Raw genomic sequence first — 26,849 nt, 5'->3', positions numbered from 1 at the left:
AGGACTATCTTGCCTTTTGTTCAGCAAGGGCATTATATGTCCACAATAGATTTACAGGATGCATATCTGCATATTCCGATTCATCCAGATCATTATCAGTTCCTGAGATTCTCTTTTCTGGACAAGCATTACCAGTTTGTGGCTCTGCCGTTTGGCCTAGCTACAGCTCCAAGAATTTTTACAAAGGTTCTCGGTGCCCTTCTGTCTGTAATCAGAGAACAGGGTATTGTGGTATTTCCTTATTTGGACGATATCTTGGTACTTGCTCAGTCTTTACATTTAGCAGAATCTCATACGAATCGACTTGTGTTGTTTCTTCAAGATCATGGTTGGAGGATCAATTCACCAAAAAGTTCATTGATTCCTCAGACAAGGGTAACCTTTCTGGGTTTCCAGATAGATTCAGTGTCCATGACTCTGTCTTTAACAGACAAGAGACGTCTAAAATTGATTTCAGCTTGTCGAAACCTTCAGTCACAATCATTCCCTTCGGTAGCCTTATGCATGGAAATTCTAGGTCTTATGACTGCTGCATCGGACGCGATCCCCTTTGCTCGTTTTCACATGCGACCTCTTCAGCTCTGTATGCTGAATCAATGGTGCAAGGATTACACAAAGATATCTCAATTAATATCTTTAAAACCGATTGTACGACACTCTCTAACGTGGTGGACAGATCACCATCGTTTAATTCAGGGGGCTTCTTTTGTGCTTCCGACCTGGACTGTAATTTCAACAGATGCAAGTCTCACAGGTTGGGGAGCTGTGTGGGGATCTCTGACGGCACAAGGAGTTTGGGAATCTCAGGAGGTGAGATTACCGATCAATATTTTGGAACTCCGTGCAGTTTTCAGAGCTCTTCAGTCTTGGCCTCTTCTGAAGAGAGAATCGTTCATTTGTTTTCAGACAGACAATGTCACTACTGTGGCATACATCAATCATCAAGGAGGGACTCACAGTCCTCTGGCTATGAAAGAAGTATCTCGAATTCTGGTTTGGGTGGAATCCAGCTCCTGTCTAATCTCTGCGGTTCATATCCCAGGTATAGACAATTGGGAAGCGGATTATCTCAGTCGCCAAACGTTGCATCCGGGCGAATGGTCTCTTCACCCAGAGGTATTTCTTCAGATTGTTCAAATGTGGGAGCTTCCAGAAATAGATCTGATGGCGTCTCATCTAAACAAGAAACTTCCCAGGTATCTGTCCAGATCCCGGGATCCTCAGGCGGAAGCAGTGGATTCATTATCACTTCCTTGGAAGTATCATCCTGCTTATATCTTTCCGCCTCTAGTTCTTCTTCCAAGAGTAATCTCCAAGATTCTGAAGGAATGCTCGTTTGTTCTGCTGGTAGCTCCGGCATGGCCTCACTGGTTTTGGTATGCGGATCTTGTCCGGATGGCCTCTTGCCATCCGTGGACTCTTCCGCTACGACCAGACCTTCTGTCGCAAGGTCCTTTTTTCCATCAGGATCTCAAATCCTTAAATTTAAAGGTGTGGAGATTGAACGCTTGATTCTTGGTCAAAGAGGTTTCTCTGACTCTGTGATTAATTCTATGTTACAGGCTCGTAAATCTGTATCCAGAGAGATATATTATAGAGTCTGGAAGACTTATATTTCTTGGTGTCTTTCTCATCATTTTTCTTGGCATTCTTTTAGAATTCCGAGAATTTTACAGTTTCTTCAGGATGGTTTAGATAAAGGTTTATCCGCAAGTTCTTTGAAAGGACAAATCTCTGCTCTTTCTGTTCTTTTTCACAGAAAGATTGCTAATCTTCCTGATATTCATTGTTTTGTACAAGCTTTGGTTCGTATAAAACCTGTCATTAAGTCAATTTCTCCTCCTTGGAGTTTGAATTTGGTTCTGGGGGCTCTTCAAGCTCCTCCGTTTGAACCTATGCATTCATTGGACATTAAATTACTTTCTTGGAAAGTTTTGTTCCTTTTGGCAATCTCTTCTGCTGTAGAGTTTCTGAATTATCTGCTCTTTCTTGTGAGTCTCCTTTTCTGATTTTTCATCAGGATAAGGCAGTGTTGCGAACTTCTTTTGAATTTTTACCTAAAGTTGTCAATTCTAACAACATTAGTAGAGAAATTGTGGTTCCTTCATTATGTCCTAATCCTAAGAATTCTAAGGAGAAATCATTGCATTCTTTGGATGTTGTTAGAGCTTTGAAATATTATGTTGAAGCTACTAAGTCTTTCCGAAAGACTTCTAGTTTGTTATCTTTTCCGGTTCTAGAAAAGGCCAGAAAGCTTCTGCCATTTCTTTGGCATCTTGGTTGAAATCTTTAATTCATCTTGCCTATGTTGAGTCGGGTAAAACTCAGCCTCAAAGGATTGCAGCTCATTCTACTAGGTCAGTTTCTACTTCCTGGGCGTTTAGGAATGAAGCTTCGATTGATCAGATTTGCAAAGCAGCAACTTGGTCCTCTTTGCATACTTTTACTAGATTCTACCATTTTGATGTATTTTCTTCTTCTGAAGCAGTTTTTGGTAGAAAATTACTTCAGGCAGCGGTTTCAGTTTGAATCTTCTGCTTATGTTTTTCATTAAACTTTATTTTGGGTGTGGATTATTTTCAGCAGGAATTGGCTGTCTTTATTTTATCCCTCCCTCTCTAGTGACTCTTGCGTGGAAAGATCCACATCTTGGGTAATCATTATCCCAAACGTCACTAGCTCATGGACTCTTGCTAATTACATGAAAGAAAACATAATTTATGTAAGAACTTGCCTGATAAATTCATTTCTTTCATATTAGCAAGAGTCCATGAGGCCCGCCCTTTTTTTGGGGTGGTTATGACTTTTGTATAAAGCACAATTATTCCAATTCCTTATTTTATATGCTTTCGCACTTTTTTATCACCCCACTTCTTGGCTATTCGTTAAACTGAATTGTGGGTGTGGTGAGGGGTGTATTTATAGGCATTTTGAGGTTTGGGAAACTTTGCCCCTCCTGGTAGGAATGTATATCCCATACGTCACTAGCTCATGGACTCTTGCTAATATGAAAGAAATGAATTTATCAGGTAAGTTCTTACATAAATTATGTTTTTTAACAAGCTTCCAATTGACTTATATCATCAATTTTGCTTTATTCTTTTGGTATTCTTTTGTCAAAGATTTAAGCCTAGGTGAGCTCAGGAGCGTGCACATGTCTCTAGCCTTCTGGCAGCAGTGTTTGAATTCTGCAATATTTATAGCAATTTTATACATGATTGCAAACCCTGCTGCCATAGAATGCTGAAGATATTTGCACACTCCTAAGCCCCTATTAGCCTATCTGGGTTTATGCTACAAAGGATACCAAGAGAACAAAGCAAACTTGATAATAGAAGTTTGTTAAAACATTATTTAAAACTGCCTGCTCTATCAGACTTATTTTTTACAGTTCCCTTTAAAGGGACATAACATAATTCCCCACACAGTATTTTAATTATTTATAGTGTAAAAAACGTTTAAGTGCAATTTCATGAATTTGTCTGCTTTTCATAATTTCAACCTGAAAATTGTAGTTTTCCCACTGCCACCAGCAATGCTAGAGTACATTACATGGCATCCAGAAGTCTGACCGTTGATTAGTTTTAGATCTGATATTTTTTTTTTCTGTACCTATTTAGCTCTAGCAAAGGAGAAAAGATAATCATATGCAAGGCTTTTCAAGGGGTGTGTTTGTGAACTACTAAACAATGCAAATTTTGCTAACAAAATGAAAGCTGTAAATGTTTTTAAAACCTTAATTTTAATAGGGATTAATTTCTGATGCATTTTATTTTTTTAAGCAATAACTTTTATATCCCTTTAAGGCTTTATTATTATTTTATATTTGTATAATCGATTTAAGTAGTGTACTTTGTAGACTTTCTGGTGCTGTTTTGTTCTCCTTCCTATGCCACACCTAAAGTGGAGAAACTTGTCAAAGTAAAAAACATTTTTCTTAAAAAACTTAGGCCTAGGGGAAGGGTAGGAACTGTAAAACCTTAAAGGGACAGGAAAGCCAAAGTGTTAATCTTGGTTTTCTTTCATGTAAGTGGCAAGAGTCCATGAGCTAGTGACGTATGGGATATACATTCCTACCAGGAGGGGGCAAAGTTTCCCAAACTTTTAAATGCCTATAAATACACCTCCCACCACACACATACTTCAGTTTTACATACATTGCCTCCCTGTGGAGGTGGTGAAGCAAGATGTGCTTGATTTTCTACTGTGAAATGCGCTTCTAAGCATTTTGAGGCCCGATTCCTCTCAGAATACAGTGTCAGAGGGATGTGAAGGGAGTATTGCCTGTTGATTTAGTGGTTTCACCCATGGGAAATCCTTTCAAAGGCTCTCTGTAATCGGTCGCAGGGATTCATTCCTTGCCTCACTTTTCAGATCGACGTTATACTCCTATACCATTACCTCTGCTGATATTTTTCAATACTGGTTTGGCTGTCTGCTATATGTGGATGGGTGTCTTCCGATAAGTATGTATCATTATTTTAAACCACTCTCAGCTATGTTTGGCACTTTATGTTATAAAGTTTTAAATATATGTATGTGCTTATATTTGCCAAGTCAGGTCTATGTCTATTTCCCTTTTCTGCAAACTATCAGTTTCAGTATGGAATTTGTTTGCGAAAATTTCTTTCATGTAATTGGCAAGAGTCCATGAGCTAGTGATGTATGGGATATACAATCCTACCAGGAGGGGCAAAGTTTCCCAAACCTCAAAATGCCTATAAATACACCCCTCACCACACCCACAATTCAGTTTTACAAACTTTGCCTCCTATGGAGGTGGTGAAGTAAGTTTGTGCTTGATTTTCTACGTTGATATGCGCTTCTCAGCGTTTTGAAGCCCGATTCCTCTCAGATTACAGTGAATGTCAGAGGTATGTGAAGGGAGTATCACCTATTGAATTTTATGGTTTTCCTTGCGGAAAATCTTTTTCATAGGTTCTCTGTTATCAGTCGTAGAGATTCATCTCTACCTCCCTTTTTCAGATCGACGATATACTCTCATATTCCATTACCTCTACTGATAACCGTTTCAGTACTGGTTTGGCTATCTGCTATATGTGGATGGGTGTCTTACGTTAAGTATGTTTTCATTACTTAAGACACTCTCAGCTATGGTTTGGCACTTTATGTATTAATATAAAGTTCTAAATATATGTATTGTACTTATATTTGCCATGAGTCAGGTTTATGTATATTTCCTTTTGCAGTCTATCAGTTTCATATTTGGGGAAAAAAAACATATTTAGGAAAATATTTTTCTTACCTGGGGTATAGTCTTTTTTCAAATTGACTGCTTTTTCATAAAATTTCAGCGGACAAAATTAGGTCGCAAAATGCTGATGTTTATTGCGTCATTTTTGGCGCAAAGGTACGTCTGGTGACGCAAATTCGTCATTTCCGGCGACTTAGTTGACGCCGAGTTTCCTTGCACGAGGTTGCGTCTGCAAAACGCGAATGTCATTTCCAGATGTTAGCGCCAAAAAAATGTCATTTTGCGCTTTGCGTCATACTTTGCCAATAATTTCATTATGTAAAACCCCATTCTATATGCCTCTTGCCTTTTTCTATGTCAGAGGGCTATGCTGTTTGCATTTCTTCCCTTTTCTGAAACTGCCATATAAGGAAATTGATAATTTTGCTTTATATGTTGTTTTTTCTCTTACATTTGCAAGATGTCTCAATCTGATCCTGTCTCAGAAATCACTGTTGGAACCCTGCTGCCTGATAACAGTTCTACCAAAGCTAAGTGTATGTGTTGTAAATTTGTGGAGATTATATCTCCAGCTGTGGTATGTAATAGTTTTCATGATGAGCTTTTACATGCAGAGAATGTATCCATCAGTAATAGTACAATGCCTTTTGTTCCTTCAACATCTAATGTACATGATATCCCTGTGAATATAAAAGATTTTATTGCTGATGCGTTTCAGAAGGCTTTGTCTTCTTTCCCGCCTTCTAATAAACGTAAAAGGACTTTTAAAACTTCTCATAAAGTTGATACATTTTTTAATTGACTGACTACATACTGAATTTTCCTCCTCTGATGAGGATCTATCTGATTCAGAAGATCCTTCCTCAGATATTGACACTGACAAATCTACTTATTTATTTAAAATGGAGTATATTTGTTCCTTGCTAAAAGAGGTGTTGATTACGTTGGATATTGAGGAAACTAGTCCTCTTGATACTAAAACTAGTAAACGTTTAAAGGGACACTAAACCCAAATTTTTTATTTTGTGATTCAGATAGAGCATGCAATTTTATTTTTTTTTATAAATTTATTTTTATTCACAAGCATCAGAGATTTCATTACAACATAATTTCATGCAAAGATGGATGAAAAGAGAAAAAAAAGAGAAGACAAAATAAAGAAAAAAAAGAAAAACATCAATATCAGTTCTTATAGTGACAGAACTTAGTCAAAACTATAAAGTATATTTTATCTCTCCTCGAATATGCAGCATGATACTTTAAACCTGTCTATCTGATGCCCATTATCCTTTTCCTTAAACAACCAAGAAAGAAGGCAAAAATAAAACAAAACAACAAAAAAAGAAAAAAAAAAAAAAGGGGGGGGGGAATGGGGGGAGGGCAAGAAGGAGAGGGGAACGAGAAAAAGCAAAAACAGACTGAATAGACAAAGATCAGGACCTTAATTAATTATTAGTTAACTCGCAAAGATCTACCAGATTCCCAGAAGAACCAGCTCCGAATTTCTGAAGGGATAAATCAGATGTTCAATTTCGCTTATGGGTAGGGTTTTGATGAAATCTGACCATTTAGAGAAGAAATTCCCCACTTCTTGATCACTCTGTAAATTAGTATCTAGCTGTTCTATTATGCATTGTTTCTTCAAACAATTCTTTATCTCTGATATACTTGGTGTTACTCGAGATTTCCACTTCTTCAGTATTAAGTATCGGACAGCGAGAATTATCAAAATAACTATTTTAAGTTTATCTCGAGGGAGGCCAAAGTCCTCCAACGGAAAAATTATATTTAGAGGAGATAATGTCAATGAGGATATTCCTAGACCATTGATCATCCAGTATTGTATTTTCTGCCAGCAATTCCTTATTTTTGGACAGTACCAGAACATGTGAATAAGGTTAGCGGAGGGATAGGAGCATTTTGGACATTTATTAAAAGTTTTACTTCGGCATTTAGCTCCCTTCTCCGGTGAAAAGTATGTCATAAATAATAATTTAACATGTGTCTCCCTCCATGTAGCGGAGAGGGTAGCACGAGCTATCGCTTGAATTGATAAGGTAATTACAGAAGTTTCTCCTAGGTTTTCTGATAGAGTATTTGTCCACTTAGCCTGCAGGTTTTCTAATATTTCTGGGCCTTTAAGGGAGGCCAGTTTCTGGTATATGTAGGAGATGGATGTCAAACCATTCTTAGCTAATAAGATCCAGTTCTCAAGTATACCTAAGGACCATTCCCAGCCAAAGTCGCTTACCAACCCATGAGCAAAGTGTCGTGCTTGCAGGTAAGCGAAATTTTTTTTATTAGGGATATGGAAGTCCTTTTTAAGAGAATCGAAAGTTTTAATACATTTATTTTGGAGGTCAAATAGTTGGTGAATGTTCTGGAGGCCTAAGGATTTCCAGTTGGAGAAAAGAGCAGATTGCATACCCGGTTGAAAATGTGGGTTATTTAAGAAAGGTAGGTATCGTGAGGTTCTAGACTGGATATGTAACATTGAACAGACCTTTTTCCACATCAGGATTGGATTGTAGATAGACTTAATTTTCTTTAATATGGGTGGAATTATCTTTTTATCACAATGTAATAGCGCTATCAGGGAGCATGGGTGGGCTATGTTTTTTTCGTATTCAAGACTTGTTACATAGTTAGCATTGGTTAACCAATCCATTGCTACTCTAGCCTGGAAAGTTATATTGTATAATCGGATATCTGGCAGAGAGAGTCCTCCCTGCTCAACCGGAAGCATTAATTTGGATAGGGAGATCCTAGGTTTCTTATTTTGCCACAAGAAGGAGCGGAGCGCCGAATTAAAGGATAAAGTATCTTTTGTTTTTAAGATGAGTGAAGTATTCTGAAATACGTACAAGATTTTGGGGAGAAGGGTCATCTTGTAAAGTGCAATCCGGCCTGACAAAGACAAGGGATGTTTTTGCCAATTTTTAAAGGCTTCTCTAATTTTTTTAAGTACCGGGGGGATGTTTAGATCATACCAGGCATTAGGATTAGAGGAAATCCATATGCCTAGATATCTAAATGCATTTTGAACTATAGTAAATGGGATATTTGTAGAAGAATATTTGGTATGTGTAATCCAACAAAGCTCCGATTTTAAAACATTTACTTTATAGCCGGAAAAAGAACCGAATTGGTCTATAATGGCAAGAAGTTTTGGGATGTTTCTGGCCGTATTAGAGATATAAAGCAGTACATCATCTGCGTATAATGCAATTTGCAGTTCTTTCCCTTTGATTTTAATCCCTTGAAGTTGATGGCGGATCTGGATGGCAAGTGGTTCAATGGCCAGATCAAACAGAAGAGGGGAGAGAGGACACCCCTGTCTAGTCCCTCTCCTTAATCTTATATCGGAAGTCATATCCCCGTTAACTAAAATTCTTGTATATGCGTTGCTGTATAGATTGTTGAAGGAACGGAGGAAATTACCTCCAAGGCCAAATTGTTGTAACGTGAAACACAAGTGATCATGATGTATCGAATTGAACGCTTTTTCGGCGTCGATGGATATAATTGCTTTATCAGAGGTGTCCTCTCCCCCCAACCCCTCCGAGTCCAGCAAGTTGAGGCATTCTATTGTCGTGAATACCTCTCTTATCTTAGCAGATGAATTTCGCCCTAAAAGAAAACCTGCCTGGTCACTATGTATAATGGAAGAGAGTAAAGGTTGAAGTCTGTTTGATAAGATAGATGTAAAGAGTTTATAATCTGTATTAAGGAGCGCGATGGGTCTGTATGACTCTTTTTTTTCCGGATCTTTCCCCTGTTTCAAGATAAGAGTTGTATACGAGGCAGTGAATTCCTTAGTTGGGATGTTACCTGATATGTATATGTCATTAAAAAGAGAAGTTAAGTGTTTATTATCTCGGGAGATAAAATTTTATAAAATTCATTTGGAAGTGCATCAGGTCCTGATGCTTTATTAGAGGAAAGATTTTGAATTGTTGTAGCAATTTCTATTTCGGTAAAAGGAGATTGCAACGTTTCCAGTAAGTCTGGGGTCAGAGTTGGAAAAGTTATTTGATTCCAAAATTTTTCTCGGTGTGAGATATTAGAGTTTTTTAAGGAATACAGAGACTCATAGTATTCTGCAAATATTCTGGATATTTCTTCGGGAGAGTTAAAGTTTTTATTGCCACATGATATAGTTTTTATTATAGATGAGCCTCTTTCAATCTTCACTAAGTTTGCTAAAAGCTTCCCTGTTTTATTGCCATAATGGTACAATTTGGCCTTCAGCCTAAGATCTCTTTGGGTAGTTTTGTAGAGCAGAAGAGAATCTCTCTCCGCCAATGCCGCGTTATATTTAGACCAGTTCTCAGATGTTTTGACTAAAATATAACGATTGTATGCATTTGTGACAGCCCTTAATGTCTCAGTCTCCCTTTTTTTCATTTTCTTAGTTCTGGAGATGGAGTAGGCTAGAATTTCCCCACGAAGGACTGCCTTCGCAGTTTCCCAAAATAAAGCAGGTTTAAAAGTATGTTGTTGGTTATTGATTGCATATTCCCGAAATCTGGAAATGAGCCAGTTCTTAAATTTTAAGTCATTTGCAAGGTAACGTGGGAAAGAAAAACTAAAATTCTTATTCCCTGACAGAATTGAATCAAATTCAAGAGTAATCGGGGCATGATCCGAGATAGTAATAGGTAGAATATTAGCAGTTACTTTTGACTTGCAGAATCTTTCGTCAATTAAAAACAGATCGATTCTTGAAAGCGATTTATGCGCTTTCGAATGACATGTAAAGTCTCTAAGATCCGGATTTTGGATCCTCCAAATATCACAAAGCTTTAAATTGCGGAGAAGTTTCAAAAATAATTTAGACTCTAGGTTGTCTCTCTTGGTTTTAACTAAAGCAGAATTTTGTCTAAGCCTATCGAGGGGGTGTTGGGGAGCCATATTGAAGTCGCCAGCCAGGACCAGATGACCTTCAGCGAATGATAAGAGCTTGTTTTGCAATGTTTCCCAGAATGGGAGATCAAAGACATTAGGGGCATATACATTGCAGAGTGTATATAATATTTTTGCAATTCTAATTTTTAACATTAAATATCTACCCTCCTGATCCGTATCTACCTGGATAACCTCATAGGGGAGTCTCTTCCCCAAGAGAATCGCGACCCCACCCTTTCTTTTTACTGTAGAAGAAAAAAAAACATCTTTGACCCAGGAAGATTTAAGTTTTAAAATTTCTTCAGACTTTAAATGTGTTTCCTGTAAAAGGGCTATATTAGTATTAATCTTTTTTAACTGAAGAAGTATTGCCTTCCGCTTAATTGGGGAGGTAAGACCTCCAATATTCCATGAGGTTAATTTAAGTTTAAGGCCCATCATCGTCATTTTTTATAAAGAGAAAAGAAGGGGTAAAGACAGAGAGGGAAAAAAAAAAAAGGGAGAGAAAAAAAGGAAAAAAATAAAAAGGGGGGAAAAAAAAAGAAAGAAAAAAAAAGAGAAAAAAAACAACCATATAGAAAATAAAAAAATAGCTATATTACCCATAGCACTTATTACCCTAACCTGGAGAGGTCTGGACTTTTTAAGTTCTTTTAGGGGGGGGAATGCGTAGAATAAAATTTTTCTGCTTCAAGGGCTGTATCAAAAAAATGTGTTGTATTGTCAATCATTAATCTGAGTCTGGCAGGGTGTATGATAGTAGCACGAAGGCCTTGTTGTATAAATTTCGTGCACATTGGGGCCAGATCTCTTCTTTTTTGTGCTGTTTCTGCTGCATGATCCTGAAATATAAAGACTTTGGCACCTTCAACCATTAGGGGTTGGTGTTTGCGATATTGTAAAAACATAATTTTATCCTGATAGTTCAGGAACTTAGCTATGACAGGTCTAGCCCTCTTGTTGATATTGACAGAGGAGATTGGTCCCATCCTATGTACACGTTCAATTATTATTTTAGGATAGTTCTCAGGTATCTGTAGTAAGTGTGGAAGGGTATGTGTAAATAATTTATTAAGATCTTCTGGCTGTTTACTCTCAGGAAGGCCTATTAATTTTAAATTATTACGCCTTGAGCGATTCTCAAGGTCTTCAACTCTATTTTGTGTTTTAATAAGGGCTGAAGACATGGCTTCCAATTTGTCATTTTGATTTGAAACCAAGTCTTCAAGATCTGAGACTCTTTGCTCGACCTCAGAAAATCTTTCAGCAAATTGTTTGACCTCTGAGGTTAAGCAAGCGATATCTTGTTTAAGCTCCTTTTTTAAGGAGTCAAATTTAGGGGTGAGTGCGTCAGAAATTTTAGAAACCAGAGATTGTACATCAATATGTTCCTGCGTACTTAAAAGATCGCAGGAAGGTGCCTGCATTTCTGTTTGAACCTCAGGAACAGATTTATATTTCTTATCTCTTTGTCTAGCCGACATGGCTGCAGGTGAAGTTTTACCGTGAGAGTGAAGGAATTTATCCATAAACTATAAGTGAAGAGAGTGAATTTAGAGTGAATTTAAAGTGAATTTTATTTATTTGTTGTTTTAAGGGGGGAAAAAAAAGAAAAAACCCAGTCAGCAGAGGAAAAGGGAAGAAGGGGAGTGAGGGGTGCAGGATGGGTGTGTAGGTAAAGTGTTGGCATAAAGTGGGAGAGAAGGTAGAAGGGATCCTTTCCCTTTCTCTCCTCTCTCCCTTTTTAGGGGGGAGGTGAATTAAGTGTGTTAGGCAGCCACAGCCGGGAGACAAGAGATCTTGGGGTCCCTTGGTTCTCTTTAGAATAGATTAGATAAATTTAAGGCTACTCACTATATGACAAATTTATACAGTATGAGCTTGCCTTAGAAATGTCAAATATATAAATATGTTAGTACATATGTTAGGGAGAGGTTTATTTGTTGGTCTTAATCAGCTACTTTGTCCCAGGTATCTCTTGATCTGGGATATCTGTAGTCAGAGTGGGGGCAAGGGGGATTGTAGAAATCAAGGTTGATGGAGCTATTTATATAGTGTGGTTTTTAAAATTTGTGATATATTTTATAAAGCTCCTGAACTAAAAGCCTTATTAAAGGCTACAATAAATTCTGAAAGAATCATTTAAACTGAGATAAACCTTCTCCTACTTAGTAACCAAATAACCCAAAAAATAAAAAAATAAAGTAGCAACCCTTTAAGGGAATTTTCCTTCTAGAAAGTAAAGTTATACAAAGTGGAACACCAATTAATTACAATTACTTATACTCAGCAGAAATTGACTCTATACATTTCTGTATTTCTTAGTATTTGCTAGGCTGTATGTTAGATATGCAATAGTTATGGGTTAATAGATTGTTTTAACAATATAGCCTTATAGTCCCCAGAAGATAGTATGGGTTAAAGCAATATTTATATGAATTTTCTCCTCTTTTCCTTCCCCTCCGTCTTTCTCCTCCTCTCTCCCTTTTATCCCTCTTTTCCTTCAGTTTAAATGAAAGAACTCAGATCTTATTTAAGCAGCACTTTTTTCCACGTATTGAAGTTTTAAAGAAAAAAGATATTTCATATGCTGGTTAATGTATTCCTTTATATAAAGTCATTCATCTCAGCATAATATGTCCTTAGCAAGCTTTAGTTTGTGTCAGAGAGAAAAAAGCGATGAAGCTTACCTTTCCTTTTTGCCTGCTACCCCCTTATGTAAATTTCTGTCCAGACTGTGCTGACGGCTGGCTCAAAGAGGAGACAGAACAGATTTCCACTCGTATACCCCTGCCTAAGAAGGCCACATATAAAGGGTATGATTGCTGGACCGGTCCTCTAGCCCCTTCTCAGATGCTGTCAAAGAAAATCCACCTCCACCCGCGCAGCACCAGCGGAACAGCTGTCAGGAGGGAATCAGGTCCAGGGTTGATCGAAGAAAACGCCAGGAGTCAAGCAACGGGCGACCAGCGGCGCCCCAAGTCCCGCCGCACCAGCCAACCAGGTCAGCAAGGCGCGCCAGGGACCAGACCGTACACCGGCCACGTCAGTTCACCTCCTCCCACGCAGCACCGGTGGGGGAGGAGGGAGGGCAGGCTCCGGAGCACAAGGAAACCACGGTCCAGTTAGGAGATGGAGCAGGAGCCCCCAAAAGATCGAAGGATCAAACCAGAGCCAGTCCACCAGACACAGCGGGGCCGCAAAGAGACAGGCAGGTAAGCAGAATAGCACTTTTGTTGTTGGTCTGCCGGGTGTATTTTCACCTCCTCCCACGCAGCACCGGTGGGGGAGGAGGGAACTCAGGGACTAAGGAAAGCAGGTCCCGGTCAATCCAAAAAAGCCTCAGATGCTGTAGGGAAAATGCCAGAGCCGGCCCAGCGGGCAGCGCCTCAACCAGGGGGAGCAGACAGGCAAGCCAGGGAGAAAGCCGGTATGTCCCGATAGCTGCAGACTCACCTCCTCCCGCGCAGCACCGGTGGGGGAGGAGGGAGAGAAAAGAAGCAGACAGAGGCAAATCAAACTAAAAGAGCCACAGACGTCTCAGGTGTATTGAAACTTGCAAGAATGTATCGGCTTTGCAAGGTAACTGTTCCATAGGTAAAGCGGTTATTGAAAAGCAGGGGAGAGAGGAGGGTAGCTGATTTATCCTGTAAGTTTTTATTGCAAGACGGTTAGGAGGGGTAGTTTTCGAAGGAGCAAAAAAGAGGGGAATGCAAAGATGTAGTGTTGCTCCTATGCCCTTTAAAGGAAGGCAAAGTTTATCAAAGAGGTTATATTATAGCCCCTTAAATCGTCTATTGGAAACATTTAGGTTAAGTTCCAGGTTTCTCCAGGTAACCTATTGACCAGAACAGTGAGATGTATTATCACTGTTGCGGGTTCCCGAGATGTTACAATCTATCCAGAAAAGCAACCCCAGACCTGGGGTAAGGCGCGAGAATACACCGCCAAGAAGCTATGGGACAGGAGTATCGAGCAGGTACAGCACATCCTTTGCTCCTCCTCCACCGGAACCTCCTACTTATCTAGAGCATGCAATTTTAAACAACTTTCTAAATTAATCCTATTATCAATTTTTCTTTGTTCTCTTGCTTTCTGTATTTGAAAAAGAAGGCATCTAAGTTATTTTTTGGTTCAGAACCATGGAAAGCACTTGTTTATTGGTAGGTGAATTTACCGACCAATCAGCAAGAACAACACAGTGTGTTCACCAAAAATGGGCCGGCATCTAAACTTACATTCTTGCATTTCAAATAAAGATACCAAGAGAATGAAAAGAATTTGATAATAGGAGTAAATTAGAAAGTTGCTTAAAATTACATGCTCTATCTGAATCACAATAGAAAAAATGTGGGTTCAGTGTCCCTTTAAATTCTGCTTATAAACCTCCTGTGGTTACTCCAGAGGTTTTTTTCAGTTCCTGATGCTATTTCTGATATGATTTCTAAGGAATGGAATAGGCCTGGTACTTTATTTATCCCTTCTTCAAGGTTTAAAAAATTGTATTATTTGCCAGCAGTTAGATTAGAGTTTTGGGAAAAGATCCCCAAAGTTGATGGGGCTATTTCTACTCTTGCCAAACGTACTAATATTCCTATGGAGGATAGTACTTCTTTCAAGGATCCTTTAGATAGGAAACCTGAATCTTATCTATGGAAAGCTTATTTATATTCTGGCTATCTTCTCAGGCCTGCCCCTTCTATGGCTGATGTTGCAGCTGCATCAACTTTTTGGTTGGAAAGTTTAGCGCAACAGGAAATGGATCCCGATTTGTCTAGCATTGTTAGCTTGCTTCAACATGCTAATCATTTTATCTGTGATGCCATTTTTTATATCATCAAAATTGATGTTAAATCTATGTCTTTAGCTATTTTAGCTAGAAGAGCTTTGTGGCTCAAATATTGGAATGCTGACATGGTATCTAAGTCTAGATTACTATCTTTCTTTCCAAGGTAATCATTTATTTGGTTCTCAGTTGGATTCGATTATTTCAACTGTCACTGGGGAGAAGGGAGTGTTTTTGCCTCAGGATAAAAGACCTAAGGGTAAATCTAAAGCTTCTAACCGTTTTCGTTCATTTCGACAAATTAAGGAACAGAAATCCAATCCTTCCTCCAAAGAATCTGGTTCCAATTGGAAACCTCCTTCAAGTTGGAGTAAATCCAAGCCGTTTAAGAAACCAAAGCCAGCCCCCAGGTCTGCATGAAGGTGCGGCCCTCATTCCAGCTCAGCTGGTATGGGGCAGATTAAGATTCTTCCAAAGCATTTGGGCAGATTCTGTCCAAAATCAATGGATTCAGAGTATTGTCTCTCAAGGGTACCAAATAGGATTCAGAGTAAGACCTTCTGTGAGAAGATTTTTTTTTCTCACGCATCCCAGCAAATCCAGTAAAGGCTCAGGCTTTTCTGAAGTGTGTTTCAGACCTGGAGCTTTCAGGGGTAATCATACGAGTTCCGTTTCAGGAACAGGGTCTGGGGTTTTATTCAAATCTATTCATTGTCCCAAAGAAAGAAAATTAATTCAGACCAGTTCTGGATCTGAAAATTTTGAGTCGTTTTGTAAGAGTGCCAACTTTCAAAATGGTGACTATAAGGACTATTCTGCCTTTTGTTCAGCAAGGGCATTATATGTCCACGATAGACTTACAGGATGCATATATTCATATTCCGATTCATCCAGACCACTATCAGTTTCTGAAATTCTCTTTTCTAGACAAGCATTACTAATTTGTTGCTCTTCCATTTGGCCTAGCGACAGCTCCAAGAATCTTTTCAAAGGTTCTCGGTGCCCTACTCTCTGTAATCAGAGAATGGGGTATTGCGGTGTTTCCTTATTTGGACGATATCTTGGTACTAGCTCAGTCTTTACATTCTGCAGAATCTCACACGAATCAACTAGTGTTGTTCCTTCAAAGACATGGTTGGAGGATCAATTTACCAAAAAGTTCCTTGATTCCTCAGACAAGGGTCACCTTTTTAGGTTTCCAGATAGATTCAGTGTCCATGACTCTGTCTCTAACAGACAAGAGACAATTAAAATTGGTTTCAGCTTGTCGGAACCTTCAGTCTCAATCATTCTCTTCAGTCTCAATCATTCCCTTCAGTAGCTATGTGCATGAACGTTTTAGGTCTCTTGACTGCAGCATTGGACGCAATCCCCTTTGCTCGTTTTCATATGAGACCTCTCCAGCTTTGTATGCTGAATCAATGGTGCAGGGATTATACAAAGATATCACAATTAATATCCTTAAATCCCAATGTTCTACTCTCTCTGACTTGGTGGTTAGATCGCCATTGTATAGTTCAAGGGGCTTCTTTTTTTCGTCCAACCTGGACTCTGATCACAACAGATGCAAGTCTTTCAGGTTGGGGAGCTGTCTGGGGATCTCTGACAGCACAAGGGGTTTGGAAATCTCAAGAGGCGAGGTTACCAATCAATATTTTAGAACCCTGTGCTATTTTCATTGCTCTTGAGGTTTGGCCTCTGTTGAAGAGAGAACCATTCATTTGTTTTCAGAGAGACAATATCACAACTGGGGCTTTTGTCAATCAGGGTGGGACCCACAGTCCCCTAGCTATGAAAGAAGTATCTCGGATACTTTCTTTGGCGGAATCCAACGCCTCTCTAATTTCTGTGGTACATATACCAGGTGTAGACAATTGGGAAGCGGATTATCTCAGCCGTCAGACTTTACATCCGGGGGGGTGGTCGCTCCATCCCGATGTGTTTTCTCAGATTGTTCAGATTTGGGGTTTTCCAGAAATAAATCTGATGGCTTCCCATCTAAACAAGAAACTTCCCAGGTACTTGTCCAGGTCCAGGGATCCTCAGGAGGAGGCAGTGGATGCGTTGCACTGTGTCATAAGCTGCAGTGTATCATATCAAAAAAGATAATATAAAAAAATATGACACTATAGTTCTATATGCACTGTCATATATATATATATATATATTTTTTTATATTATCTTTTTTGATATGATACACTGCAGCTTATGACACAGTGCAATCTGTTCCATGTCCAGTAATGGGAGTGTCTTGGCATTTTGTGGCTTTCCCTATGTTAATGTCAAATTTTGCTCCTAGGGGATTAGCATAATAAACACAAAATTAGATATATTAGATATATTAAAATATCATATATACATTGGGAATGTTGTTTTCCCAGTTATTCTAATTAAGCACATTACTGACTTTGGATTAATTACATTCCACGTAGTTTAGATATTTCTTTAAGACATAGGATATTTGTATGTTTGCACTATTTCACATACATACAGTGTTCAATGTGTTTCTGTGTGCATAGGGTTAATCAATACCTCTGTAAACTATATGGGCGTGATTTTGTTCTTAACCAATCATTTGTTATTACATTTGTTTTAAATCTGGTGTTTGCAATTAGATCCTCATGCTATGATTACGGCCAATTGGGCCGAAACATGTTAGCAGTCCTTATTTAATAAATAGTTAATCACAGCACCACTAAAGCATTCTATCCACTGTCGAAAAAATAAATAAAAGATTGTATATATATTTAGGGTGCAAGAGTTTAGTAAAACCTCCAATTCTACCATCTACAAATAACAAAAAAAGGAACTCAGCACACCTCAATTTAGCAAAAGTGTAAATGCAATTTATTATAAAGTATCTAATTACAATTCTATGGTATGAATCCACAACTTTCAGTCCATCCACACATGCAAACCACTTTCATTCATAAAACAATTGGATTCAACCCAGGCGTCCCTGGAAGAATCAACCAAGGCTCTCAGAAAACCGCTATTTATGTCTTAGAAAGTTCATATAGATGAAAAAGTGAACAGTCCCTTAGACATGCAGAACTTTCACAGTTGTTTTAAATATAAAATCTTTGATGCAATTTTTCAGATATGGTTGCTGTAAAAAGATTCTTTTCGATTACAAATATATCTTCTTATGCATGAGATTTGAATAACATTTTGAACTCTGTAATCATTTCCTTGTTCAGCATACACCTTTTTATGATGAGTATAAGCACATTTATGGGTTAGTGCGGAACAAGACAAAAAGCCGTTAGTTCATCCAGCATATGCATTCAACTTTATGTTAACACTCAATATACTCCAAGGCTCTTTCCAAGTTCCCCTCTTTAAACCACACTTGCGGTTGGGTAGTATTCAGCCCGGGTATCGGTGCTTGACTATTCTAACAGTTCATGTTGTAACATATGCATAAAGTTTCTGACCCTTCCCAGTATTAGAGTGTTAATGAATTATAGCGTCTCTAATGTGGTAGAAGCCGTGTGTTAAATCAGCAAGTGTATCACCAATCATCTGTATTGCGTCTGTATTAGTATAGAAGCTGGCCAGTTAGAACATGCATGTTAATTAGCTTTATAATACTTGCGATTTCACATCCTTTTGAATAAATGGAGATGCCCCCGACTTTTATCCACTCGTGCGGACGGGAGAACAAACACTTGATTCGGTCTTATGTCTTTATGGAACAACGGCTCTTTTCTGTAATCTTTTTGCATCAAAGTCCTTGTATCGACAAGCGGTTCAGTGAGCTGCCTTACACTCCGACGCGCGTTTCGGGACTCCGCCCTTTCTCAAGGAGTATACGTCATCATGGAAACGGCCTCTTTTAGAAAGGCCCAAGCGTGATTCTATTGGTGCATACACACACACCTATCTAATGCGTCACCCATTCAGCTATTATATGAAACAAAAATAATGTGACTTAAGACTATTTTAAAACTAACTAAATGTGATAATCTCACTACACGAGATTAATAATTATTGAAGCAGCAACGATGCAACAAAATGACACAGTTATCGCAAACCAAACGAACATATGAAAATAAAAGTTCGTTCTTAATCTACATATTTTTTGTTACTTAAATATGTATAGACCCGATTACACGAATAGGGTCTCTTTATAAGGGATTAAATTCTCACTCAACTTATTGAATATTATGTTAGATTCAATCTACCTGTATTGTTGCGAACCTAAATTAGACTCTATATCACCATTACTGTTTGCTGTCTAGGGTTGTAAAACAAAGAGAAGGGGGCAAAACAAATATCTACATGGGGATTATTTTATGCAGACTATCTAAATATTTGTTATTGTGTTCTAAGATCCCATTGAATATTTAGTTATAATGGGAAAATCTTATTCATACAAAATGCCCCCAGGAAATATCTCTATTGAGACCCCTAGGTGACAGTGTGTCCAATTTTCTTATCCATTGGGCTTCTTTCTTGAACAATGCTTTTTGTCTATCCCCTCCTCTCCTAAAAGGAGGGACATCGTCTACTATTTGAAACCGCAATTGGCTTTTATTATGGGATGCCATTGTGAAATGATGAGATACTGGAGCATCCCAGTCTGAGTTGCCTATGGCAGCTTTATGTTGTCTGACCCTGTCACGGACACATTGGGTGGTCTCTCCCACGTAGGCAAATCCACACGGACACTTAATAACATATATCACATAGCTTGAGTTGCATGTGTATGTGTTTTTAATTTCTATCTTACGTCCAGTGTGTGGATGTGTCACAATATCACCTTTTATCATAGAGTTGCATTGTGCACAATTATAGCAAGGGAAACAACCTTTCTTTTGTAAAGATGGAGCTGGACTTCTAGTCCCTAGATCAGCTCTAACGAGTACATCTTTCAGGTTTTTGTTTCTCTTGTATGATAAAAGGGGCGGATCTTTGAAAATTTCTGCCAATTGTGGTTCCTCTTTAAGAAGGTACCAATGTTTGTTAATACAGGTTTTAAGTTTTCTACTATGGAACCCATATTGTGTTACCAGGGGTACAGAGAATTGTTTCTTTTCCTTGAATTTAGGTTCAAGGAGAGAAGTTCTCTCAATCTGATCTACTCTTTCCAAATTTTCTTGTATTACTTGATTAGGATATCCTCTTTCCCTAAATTTGCTTGCCATTTCATCTAATCTAATTTGTAATTTGTTGGAATCAGATACGATTCTTTTCGTTCTGAGTAGCTGGCTATATGGTAAGCTTCTTATGGTATTAGGAGGATGAAAGCTATCAAAGCTAAGTAAATTATTGCGGTCTGTTGCTTTTGAGAATATATCACATTCTAATCTACCTTCTTCAATATATACCATTGTGTCTAAGAAGCTAATTCTCTCTGTACTACTTTCCATAGTAAATTTTAGATAATCTGTTTTTGAATTAAGGGTCTCTAAAAAATGTGTAAGAGTATGTTCTTCTCCTGTCCATAATAGGAATACATCGTCTATATATCTATACCAACATTTTATGTTGGTCTTAAATGGATCCTCACTATAGACAAATTGTTCCTCAAATTTTCCTACAAAAAGATTTGCGTATGTAGGAGCTACATTAGAGCCCATCGCGGTCCCTTTGGTTTGTACATAGAAGGTGTCTTCAAACATAAAGTAACTTTCATAAAGGATTATTTTAAATAAATCAGATATCAATCTTCTTTCTGAAGGTGTAAATAGCCTTTCTTTATCAATGTAATAGAAGACACCTTCCATGCCCAATTCATGAGGAATAGAAGTATATAAATTTGAAATGTCCATAGTAACCAAAATTGCATGTGGGGGTACCCTGATCTGTTTAATTTTATTTATGAAATCAGTAGTGTCTTGTAGATAAGATGCAATACTTCCCAAGAGCGGTCTGATTAAAGTATCTAAGAATATGGCAATAGGTTGAAAAATTGAATCTGTGCCTGCCACTATTGGGCGGCCAGGAGGCTTTTTCAAATTCTTATGAATCTTGGGTAAGATATAAAATACTGGAATAATAGGATGTTGATTAATGAGAAATTTCATTTGTTTAGATGTAATTATATTCATTTCTTTTGCCATTTCTACTATTTCCAGTATTTTATTCTGTATCCTTTTAGTTGGATCGAAATAAATCATTTTGTAATTTTCTTGTTTGGATAATTGGGACAGAATCTCATTTCTATAGTCATCATGATCCATGATGACGATAGCTCCGCCCTTGTCCGCCGATTTCAATACAATTGTGTTGTCATTTTGTACCTCTGTCAATAATTTCTTCTGTTCTACTGTTAAGTTATGTTTGTGTCTAAATTTAAAGTTTCTGCGCATCTTTTCAAAATCTCTCTTTACTAGTATAATATACGCTTCAACTGCTGGATTCGTGGGAGGAGGATTAAATTTACTTTTTGGTCTAATGTCCTTTAGATGGAATTGGAAGGCTGAATTTTCTCCTTCTGTGTGTTCAATAGGGTTATTCGCGAAGTAACTCTTAAGTCTAATTTGTCTAAAGAATCTTTGAAGATCACATTCAATTTCAAAGAAATTTGGCTGTGTAGATGGTATAAATGATAAACCCTTTTGTAAGACTTTCAGAGTTGCCTCATCAAATGACCTTTTTGAAATATTTACCACCAGGCTCTCTTGTTCTATCGCCTGTTCTGTCTGGTTGTCATTCGATAATTGGTTTGACCTCGATTTCCTATATTTCCTCCCCCCTCTTCTCGTCCTCTTCTTCTTGTACCCCTGGTTCCACGACCCCTGATAGAAAAAGCCGGAGATTGATCATTTGTATCACTTTCTGACGATGTATCTCCCAGTAACTTATTAGATCTATATGTCCTCCTATTGTCTCTCTTAAAAGGGACAAAATCTGGATTCCTCCATCTGTATACTTTATTATTTTGATAATCTGATAAGTCTCTCTGAAATTTTTTGTATTTTTTACTCTCTAATTGTTTTTTGAAATTTGACATGTCCTCATCCAATTTTGATTTCATATCTTTAAACTCAGATTCTGTTTTAACAGATCTCATGTTCCCTTCTAACATGTCAATTTCATTCTGCAATTTGGGTAATTCTTTTTGAATATACTCTATCGTCAAGATAATTATATCATATGCACATTTGTTCAGTATGCCTTCAAATTTATCGCAATATTCATTATTTTCTCTAAAGAGAGTTGGATGTAAATTGCTTCTTAATCCCCTAGGTATTCTTTTCTGTCTGTAATATTCAGCCAATGTCACTGAATGTAAATCATACATGATTCTTTGCTTAGTAATTTGTTCAAGTGTTATTGGCTCAGCATTACATTGTTCATTAGTGAGAAAATCCCTGTTTCCTGTACATAATGTTGCTATCCTTGCTGCATCAAATTCAGAATAGGCAAAAAGTTTGGATCCTTCAGTATTTTGTGTTTGTAAGAAAGCCATTATAATTACTCAATTAAGGTTGTGTGCATGTGATTCAAAGAGGTAAAAAATACTTATTTAATAAATAGTTAATCACAGCACCACTAAAGCATTCTATCCACTGTCGAAAAAATAAATAAAAGATTGTATATATATTTAGGGTGCAAGAGTTTAGTAAAACCTCCAATTCTACCATCTACAAATAACAAAAAAAGGAACTCAGCACACCTCAATTTAGCAAAAGTGTAAATGCAATTTATTATAAAGTATCTAATTACAATTCTATGGTATGAATCCGCAACTTTCAGTCCATCCACACATGCAAACCACTTTCATTCATAAAACAATTGGATTCAACCCAGGCGTCCCTGGAAGAATCAACCAAGGCTCTCAGAAAACCGCTATTTATGTCTTAGAAAGTTCATATAGATGAAAAAGTGAACAGTCCCTTAGACATGCAGAACTTTCACAGTTGTTTTAAATATAAAATCTTTGATGCAATTTTTCAGATATGGTTGCTGTAAAAAGATTATTTTCGATTACAAATATATCTTCTTATGCATGAGATTTGAATAACATTTTGAACTCTGTAATCATTTCCTTGTTCAGCATACACCTTTTTATGATGAGTATAAGCACATTTATGGGTTAGTGCGGAACAAGACAAAAAGCCGTTAGTTCATCCAGCATATGCATTCAACTTTATGTTAACACTCAATATACTCCAAGGCTCTTTCCAAGTTCCCCTCTTTAAACCACACTTGCGGTTGGGTAGTATTCAGCCCGGGTATCGGTGCTTGACTATTCTAACAGTTCATGTTGTAACATATGCATAAAGTTTCTGACCCTTCCCAGTATTAGAGTGTTAATAATGCATATGCTGGATGAACTAACGGCTTTTTGTCTTGTTCCACACTAACCCATAAATGTGCTTATACTCATCATAAAAAGGTGTATGCTGAACAAGGAAATGATTACAGAGTTCAAAATGTTATTCAAATCTCATGCATAAGAAGATATATTTGTAATCGAAAAGAATCTTTTTACAGCAACCATATCTGAAAAATTGCATCAAAGATTTTATATTTAAAACAACTGTGAAAGTTCTGCATGTCTAAGGGACTGTTCACTTTTTCATCTATATGAACTTTCTAAGACATAAATAGCGGTTTTCTGAGAGCCTTGGTTGATTCTTCCAGGGACGCCTGGGTTGAATCCAATTGTTTTATGAATGAAAGTGGTTTGCATGTGTGGATGGACTGAAAGTTGTGGATTCATACCATAGAATTGTAATTAGATACTTTATAATAAATTGCATTTACACTTTTGCTAAATTGAGGTGTGCTGAGTTCCTTTTTTTGTTTTATGTTAGCAGTCCTGTCCGCCTTTTGTTTGGATGCTACCTGTTTTTAAATATATGTTCTAATAAAATTTATAAGCTTTTAACAGCGGTTCCTATCCAGTTCTTTTTGCCTCTTGTCAGTTAAAGACAGAGTCATGGAAACTAAATCTATCTGGAAACCTAAAAAGGTGACCTTTGTTTGAGGAATCAAGAAACTCTTTTGTAAATTGATCCTCCAACCATGCCTTTGAAGAAACGACACTAGTTGTTTCGTGTGAGATTCTGCTAAATGAAAAGACTGAGCTAGTACCAAGATATCGTCCAAATAAGGAAACACCGCAATACCCTGCTCTCTGATTACAGATAGAAGGGCACAGAGAACCTTCGAAAAGATTCTTAGAGCTGTCGCTAGGCCAAATGGAAGAGCGACAAACTGGTAATGCTTGTCTAGAAAACAGAATCTCAGAAACCGATAGTGGTCTGGATGAATTGGAACATGAAGATAAGCATCCTGTAAGTCTATTGTGGACATAAAATACCCTTACTGAACTAAAAAGGCAAAGTAGTGCTTATAGTCACCATCTTGAAAGTTGGGACTTTTACGAAACTATTTAAAAGTTGTAGCTCCAGAACTGGTCTGAAAGAATTCTCTTTCTTTGGGACAATTAATAGATTTGAATAAAACCCCAAACCCTGTTCCTGTAGAGGAACTGGAACAATCACCCCTGAAAGCTTTAGATCTGAAACACATTTCAGAAAAGCCTGAGCTTTCACAGGATTTGTTGGAATATGAGAAAGAAAGAATCTTCTCACAGGAGGCCTTATTCTTAATCATATTCAATACCCTTGAGACACAATATTCTGAATCCACCTTCATGCAGTCTTGGGGGCTGAATTTGGTCTTTTATAAGGCTTGAGTTTATTCCAATTTGAAGATGGTTTCCAATTGGACCCAGAGGCCTTAGGGGAAGGAGTAGACTTTTGTTCCTTATTCTAACAAAAAGAACGAAAACGATTAGGAGCCTTAAATTTACCCTTAGATTTTTTTATCTTTTGGTAAGAAAACTCCCTTCCCACCAGTAATAGTGGAAATAATAGAATCTAATTGAGAACCGATCTAGATTTAGACACTGTGTCAGCATTCCAAGATTTAAGCCATAAAGCTCTTCTGGCTAAAATAGCTAAAGAGATAGGATTTAACAGCAATCTTAATAATGTCAAATATAGCATCACAAATGAAATGATTGGGATGCGGAAGCAAAAGAATAATGCTGGTCAAATCATGATCTTCTACCTGCCGTTCTAAACTATCCAACCAAAAAGTTGAAGCAGCAGCCACATCAGCCATTGAAATAGCAGGTCTAAGAATATAGCCAGAGTGTAAATATGCTCTTCTAAGATGAGATCCAATCTTCCTATCTAAAGGATCCTTAAAAGAAGTACTATCTTCCATAGAAATAGTAGTACGTTTGGCAAGAGTGGAAATAGCCCCATCAACCTTAGGAACTTTTCCCCCAAAACCCTAAAATAGCCACAGGTAAAGGTTATGACTTCTTAAACCTAGAAGAAGGATTGAAAGAAGAACCAGGCTTAGACCATTCCTTAGTAATCATATCAGAAACAGCATCTGGAACAGGAAAAACCTCAGGAGCAACCATCAGAGGTTTAAAAATGGTATTCAAATGTTTACTGGCTTTATTATCCAGAGGACTAGACTCTTCAATACCCAAAGTAACCAGAACTTCCTTCAATAAAGAACGAATATAATCGATCTTAAACAGATACGAAGATTTGTCAATTTCAGAATCTGAATCAGGATCTTCTGAACCAGAAGAATCCTCCTCAGCAGAGGATATTTCAGTATGCTGTCGGTCAATACAAATTTCATCAGATTTATGAGAAGTTTTAAAAGACCTTTCTCTTGTAAAGGTGTATCCAGTCCACGTGTTCATCCATTACTTCTGGGATATTCTCCTTCCCAACAGGAAGTTGCAAGAGGACACCCACAGCAGAGCTGTCTATATAGCTCCTCCCCTAACTGCTACCCCCAGTCATTCTCTTGCAAGCTCTCGACAAGAAAGGAAGTATCAAGAGATATGTGGTGACTTAGTGTAGTTTTACCTTCAATCAAAAGTTTAAACGATACCGGCGTTGTACTGTTTAACTCTCAGGCAGAAATTAGAAGAAGAATCTGCCTGGAGGTTGATGATCTTAGCGGTTTGTAACTAAGGTCCATTCTGTTCTCACACATAACTGAAGAGTATGGAAAGAAAACTTCAGTTGGGGGGACGGTTGGCAGATCACCTGATTTGAGGTATGTTCAGTATATTTTTTATCTTGTAAGGTGTATCCAGTCCACGGATCATCCATTACTTGTGGGATATTCTCCTTCCCAACAGGAAGTTGCAAGAGGATCACCCACAGCAGAGCTGCTATATAGCTCCTCCCCTAACTGCCATACCCAGTCATTCTCTTGCAACTCTCAACAAAGCTGGAGGTAGTAAGAGGAGAGTGGTGTAATATAGTTAGTTTTTTTTCTTCAATCAAAAGTTTATTATTTTTAAATGGTACCGGAGTTGTACTATTTTATCTCAGGCAGCATTTAGAAGAAGAATCTGCCTGCGTTTTTCTATGATCTTAGCAGAAGTAACTAAGATCCACTGCTGTTCTCACATATGTCTGAGGAGTGAGGTAACTTCAGAGGGAGAATGGCGTGCAGGTTATCCTGCAATAAGGTATGTGCAGTTTTAAGTTTTTCTAGGGACTAGAAAATGCTGCTGGTACCTGATTAATGTAAGTTAAGCCTAAAAACAGTGATTTAATAGCGACTTGTATCAGGCTTACTTCCAGAGATATATACTCTGATAATATGGCAATATAAAATGTTTGCTGGCATGTTTAATCATTTTTATATATGCTTTGGTGATAAAACTTATTGGGGCCTAGTTTTTTCCACATGGCTGGCTTGATTTTTGCCTAGAAACAGTTTCCTGAGGCTTTCCACTGTTGTAGTATGAGTGGGAGGGGCCTATTTTAACGCTTTTTTGCGCAGTTAAAATTACAGACAGAGACATTCAGCTTCCCTCAGCAGTCCCCTGCATGCTATAGGACATCTCTGAAGGGCTCTAAAGGCTTCAAAAGTCGTGTATTGATGAAGGTAAAGCCACAGTGGAGCTGTGGCAGTTGTTGTGACTGTTTA

General features: G+C 37.8%; 1 protein-coding gene across 2 annotated transcripts in view; it reads left to right on the top strand.

The window, feature by feature from the left end:
- Window positions 1–26,849, top strand: part of USP16 (ubiquitin specific peptidase 16) — a 181,268-nt gene that overhangs the window by 93,609 nt on the left and 60,810 nt on the right. The gene's annotated exons all lie outside the window — the stretch shown is intronic.

Source organism: Bombina bombina, chromosome 3 (assembly GCF_027579735.1).
Source record: "Bombina bombina isolate aBomBom1 chromosome 3, aBomBom1.pri, whole genome shotgun sequence".
NCBI lineage: Eukaryota > Metazoa > Chordata > Amphibia > Anura > Bombinatoridae > Bombina > Bombina bombina.
Note: the sequence above shows the minus strand (reverse complement) of the source record. Positions and strands in the feature narration are given on the sequence as shown.